This window comes from Mustela putorius, unplaced genomic scaffold (assembly GCF_011764305.1).
Source record: "Mustela putorius furo isolate JIRA1106 unplaced genomic scaffold, ASM1176430v1.1 tig00003863_pilon_pilon_pilon, whole genome shotgun sequence".
Taxonomy (NCBI): domain Eukaryota; kingdom Metazoa; phylum Chordata; class Mammalia; order Carnivora; family Mustelidae; genus Mustela; species Mustela putorius.
In genome coordinates, this window is record NW_025422015.1 from 4115666 (window position 1) to 4121529 (window position 5864).

Here is a 5864-nt window from a genome sequence, read left to right on the forward strand (position 1 = left end):
TTTTTTTTAGGGCCTATTTGTATTTGTTTATTTGCTTTAGGCTGGTATGGAGAAGAGTTCTCTTTCATGATTTTTTACTTATTTTCCTATTGGGTTGTTGGGATTTTTCTTGGCTATTTATAGACATCTCACTGTATATTAGGGAGTTTAACCCTTTGTGTCGGGGTTGTCAATATATTTTCACTGTGTCATTTGTTTTCCACTTTGTTTATGATGCCTTACAACATGCTATAACAACATCGCAGTGAATGGTCTTGTACTTAGAACATTTCTTAGATATGCGCCACATCTGTAAGGTAAATTTCCAGCAGTGAAACTGCAGGGTCAGAATGTATATATGTCTGTAACAATGTTTTCAAGACATTACCATTATAATGAAGTTGCTTTCCTCAAGATTATTTTGTAAACAACCAAATCTCAACAGTCTTCTTTTTTAACTGGACAGGTTAAAGTTAATATGGTAAAACAAACAAAATGGAATAGCTTGAAAAGTCCTCCAAAGTAAAAACAGTCTAAGGAGACTCTACTACCAGATCCAAAGACAGAGTGAAAGTCCTGGATAATTATAACAGCATGATGCTTGCAGATGAACAGACAGAATAAGGAAATGGAATAGAAAGTCCACTCATACATCCAGCTACGTATAGGAATTCAGTGTATGACATAGCTTGAACCCTATGCTAGTAAATAGAACATGGAGTTAGCTACATTAAGGTACCATTTTTTACTTATGAGTTTAGCAACCTTCAAAAGTGTTACAGCACACTCGGTAAGATTGCAGGAAAATTGGGCCTCATACACTGCTGGCAGGTGTCTAGGGGGCTACAATATCTGTGAGAGGCTATTTGGCAATAGTTTTTCTTGCTTGGTGGTATTTGGCAAGGATTGCATTTTGTTTTAGTGATTGTCTTTATAAATTTACATAATAACCCTCCTAATCTCTAGTTTCCTTCTGCGCTCAATGGTCCCTTATCCTTTCTTTTATAATTCAGTATTATCCACTATTAGTATTTTTTTAGTATCTTGTACCTTGTGTCAATAGCTTCTCACTGATCTCCCCAGATGTGCTCCCTACGCTCATTTCTGTCTGCTGACCTGCATAGGCCATATCACCAGAGCTTTTTGCTCTGGGAAAGTCATTATTTCCAGAGATTTGAGGGGGCATAAATAGAAATAAATGTTATATTTTATAAAATATATAATTATAAATAACATATACATACATAAATATAATAAATATATATATAATATTTTACACACATAAGAATATCTATAAAATACTCACAAGTTCATACTAACACTTTTAATTTAAATTTAGGGCCACCAGACCTCTTACTTAACCTCTTCCTCTCTTCTCTGTTCTCTTTGCTGAAAGCCTAGCTCTCAAGAACACTAGGATTAATAGAATTAGATTAACACATAATTTCTCATTTGCTTTATCTGGTATTGCCCATTCAGCGATCTAAGAATAGCAACTACAATATTGCTACTAACAATATAATTGCTAAAGCAGTTACGTTATTGTTGTTGTCCTTGATAATAAGCTGAATTTTAAATTCACTTGTGTCTCTCCTCCCAGGTGATGGTGCCAGCATCTGGATAATAAATAGGTTTGTTTCATTGTATTTTAAATTCTAAGCTTTATCTCCAATTTAAAAATAAGCTGAGGCTTATAGAAGAGTTGCAAATATAATACAGAGAGCCCCAGTATATCCTTCATCAGTTTGCACTTATGTTAACATGTTCTATGGCCATTGAAAATTTATTAAAGCTAAGAAATTGCCTTCAGTCAAATGCTATTAACTAAAGCACAGAACTTACTCAGAATTTATAAATTTTTGCATTAATCTTATTTTTTCCGTTTCAGGAATCTATGCAGAATCCCACCTCTTATTCAGTCTTCATATTTTCACAGTTTCCTACCAACTGCAATGTGTTCTCCTTCTTTCCTTATCTTTCACATCCTTGATACTTTTGAAGAGTACTGGGCAGTTATTTCATAGCACATCCCTCAGTCTGGGTTTGTCTGATATTTTTTCTTGATTAGCTTGAGGCTGTACATTTTGAAGAAGGATGCCACAGAGGTCATAGGATCGTGTTCCTTTCTTAGGGCATAATATCAGGGGATACATAATGTCAATATGTATTACTAGTGATGTTAAACTTTATTATTTGACCAACAGGAGTTAGACAGACTTCTAGGAGTCTGTCTTGCACAGATACTTTTTCCTTTGAAATTACTAAATATTTAGGGAAGATACCTTGACACTATGCAAATATTCTGTTTCTGCTTAAACTTTGCACACTGATTTTAGCTTCTATTAATGAATTTTCTCTGCGGTGATTATTACTATGATTTTATAATGGATATTTTTTTCCTCATTCTTTCTACATTTATTAATTGAAATTCTTCTGTGAAGAAGAATTGATTGATTGATTCTGTTATTTATTTTACAGCTTGGCACATAGTATAGACTCATGGATGTTCACTTTAGTCTTTGAATTATAGAACAACTGTTGTCATTTTTTGGCACAAATGCTCAGCTTCAGCCCTAAGGAACTCGGATTACTTTCATTGGAGAATGGTATTAGAAATTGAGATCTTGGTGTGAGGGGGTTCATTGCTTCTTTGGTGTCATAAAACTGGGAAATAAATACATAAATTATATTTATTTCTGTATCTATTTATCTGAAAATCTATTTTAAAAATTTGTCCATATTGATATCTGCCTGCAGTCCGGCACTATAGAATTTATCTTATGCTTTCCTTTTCCTTATTTGTAACTTCTTTCTCCATCAGTGAGAATCCTGTCTCTCTTAATGTTCAATACATTTACTTATTTATTTAACTTTAGTATACAAGTGGTTTCTGAATTGGTATCCCATACTATTTAACACTATAGTGCTATTTAACACTATATAGACTTGTCTTGTCCCTGATCTTAGAATAAAGTATTCAGCCTTTCATTATAAAAGATGTTCAGAAATTTTCCTGTTTGTGTATTTCTTTTGTCTATGGCCTCTCAGAATTGTATTTCCTGGATGGTATTTTGTAGTGTTAAAGGTAAGGAAAGGGTTAGAGCATTTTTTTAAGGCTTTACACTTTAAAGACTACTTTTGTTTTTGTCTCAGAGACAACAAATATGGCCCTGGCTCAGCTCTGTGATTTCAGTGGAGCTACCCAATTTTTGTTTCTCTGAGCTAATGAGTGTGGAGAAGGGCCTTTCTGCCAATAGTCCTGCTAACCCCAGGTCCTTTTATCTAAGTAAGCAATGTAGTATTTCAAGGTGAATCTTTCTACCTACAGAAAGTGGATTTTTACTGGCATTTTCTGAGTTTTATCATCCAGATATCTTTCCATTTTTTTTCTTTTCTCTTTCTGCTTTATATCAGTCATTGTGTTTAATTTAGAATCTGCATTTTATTTGAGGTTATATTTATCTTTTTTTTTGGTAGAAAATGAAGTCTGAGTTTTTGTGTTTTGTGTTCCTCCTTCCTGTTTTTCTATAATTTTTCAGCATAAACAGAGAATAAAATTGCTGGTTTGATTTTTAATGTCCACACTCAGTAAAGGAAGAGTTTGGCAGTATTCTTATATTGTTACCTCTCTCCTTCTTTCTCTCTTGTCGTAGAAATATGGTGACTGGGGAACCATTAGTGTTGGTGAACAAATACAGATTTTGAAGATACAGAAATATGGAATACAATACTGCTTTACTACTTAGTGTTTGTTCAACTTAACATGTTGAACAATTTATTATTACTGAACCATGGTTTTCTCAAAGTAGGGACCATTTTACAGGGTAGTTGCAAAGATTATATGAAAAAACTATGCTCACTGTTTGCCTTCTCAGATATTCAACATTAATAAATGTTGATTTCCCTGCTGCCAACAATCCTACCAAACTTTTTAGCAGGTACTCAGTAGTATGAGAAATTCTTCCTTTTTTTTCCTTTTTACTAAATGCATCTAAGTAATGCATTTTAATCTTTTAAACAGTTTGTGTTCCTTTGTTCAGGGGGAGGTCAATCGTGCAATATGTGATCATTATGTAAATTGTTATAATCTTTGGAAAAAGAAACACTCTAATTTTTAAGGGAAACATAGGCTTGAACCAGAAATTATCAAGGCTGTGTCAAAAATCCAAACTTATCATTAAAGAAAAACAAACATTGTCTAGTTACCTTTCAAAAACATTATTGGGATTGGATTGTCTTTACCTAAGAATTCTATAAACACTGGGAGATCAGATAAAAACTCACTATCATCTTCCTTTCTTGTATTTGTCAAAAATAGAAGTCATCTTTACAGATTCCTAAGAAAATTGTATGCTGCTCCTAAAAGATTATAACTCCACTTGCTGTACATGATATATGGTGTTGTACACCATTTACATGGTGGTCACTGGCTCCTGAAAACCCATTATATACAGGTTTTCTTGACTTGTGTATATCTAAAACTATAGTTTCAGAGGATAAACAGAAAGAAAATCTGTAATTTGAATGACAATACCACTTTACTGCTTACTGTTTGTGCAACTTACAGAAAATGGTTGAAAATAAGGTCAGCAGTTTCCTGAAAGTTGGCACAGAAGATGTTTGTCTCATTTCCCTTCTCACTGCACACATATACACACACGTTCAATACTGTACAGTAACACAGCTGTAAGAAAGGACAATGAAGATGTAATTTTTTTCCATTTTTGAAATATTAAATTATAATTACATATTTAGTATGTTAGATGCTTAATATGGAATGTACATTTACATATATATTAAACATTTTGAATATATATAATATTTATATATATTAAATATATATTATTCCAATTTCCTTGTGTTCTAAATACAGGTATTATCTATGCACTGGTAATCTAGTGCAAACTAAAGCAGTTTAGTTTGCTTTTGGGATACAAAGGGCTCTTCTACATAAGTTGCATTTATATTTTAATTATAAAAAGGCATTTGAAATACATTGTTTTCTGAAGGAACACTGTGTAGTTTCCACAAATAACTGGAAAAGGAGTTCAACTACACTACTTTATTAAACTTCAGAGAACATACTCTAATATTAAATGTGTATTTTCTCTTTGCTATGTCAACAAATTCACAGACTATTATTTCTATTTGAAATTGAAATACATTTCTACTCAGAAACCATAAATAAATATTAAAACATGAAAATATGAGAACCTTAATTTTATGGACTTTTAATGGTTAGATGTGAGATATGAATCATTATGACAGTGATATTTTGTATTTGTAAAAGTATATTTTCTAAGATGTTTTATGAAAATATTACTTTTCTTCTGTAATCTTCTCATTTATCATGTAAAAGGAAAGCATGGTAATTAAAATAAACATGTCTTGGATATAAAGCCTCACTGATAATTCTAGAAAAATAATTTTGAAAGTAATTTTACTTAAAAATGAAATTTAGTAATTGAGAAACAGAAGTAAAATTCAATTTATGTGTTTATTTTTAGAAATTAACCTTTGAAGTCTAGTGACATAGTTTAAATTGTCGGTCTTAACGACAGCTGAGTGAAACTGTAAGGGAGTCAAGATAATAATACAACTCTGCACAAAAGAAGTTAAAAACCCAGTATGGGTGAGTACCATGTCTTCAGAAGTTTCTTTATTCCTCTAGAAATGCTGACCAATCTAATAGTGGAAGAAAAAACAAAACAAAACAAAAAACCATTGTGCTATATCCTGAGCTAGAATCCATCACGTGGAATGGCAAAAGATGAAAAGTGTAAGGGAATCTAAAGGTGGTAGGAACATCTTTCAGTGTTTTGCATATCACACAAGGGACAAAGAAGGAAGGGAGGAGGATCGTGAGGATTAAAGGATTTGATGTA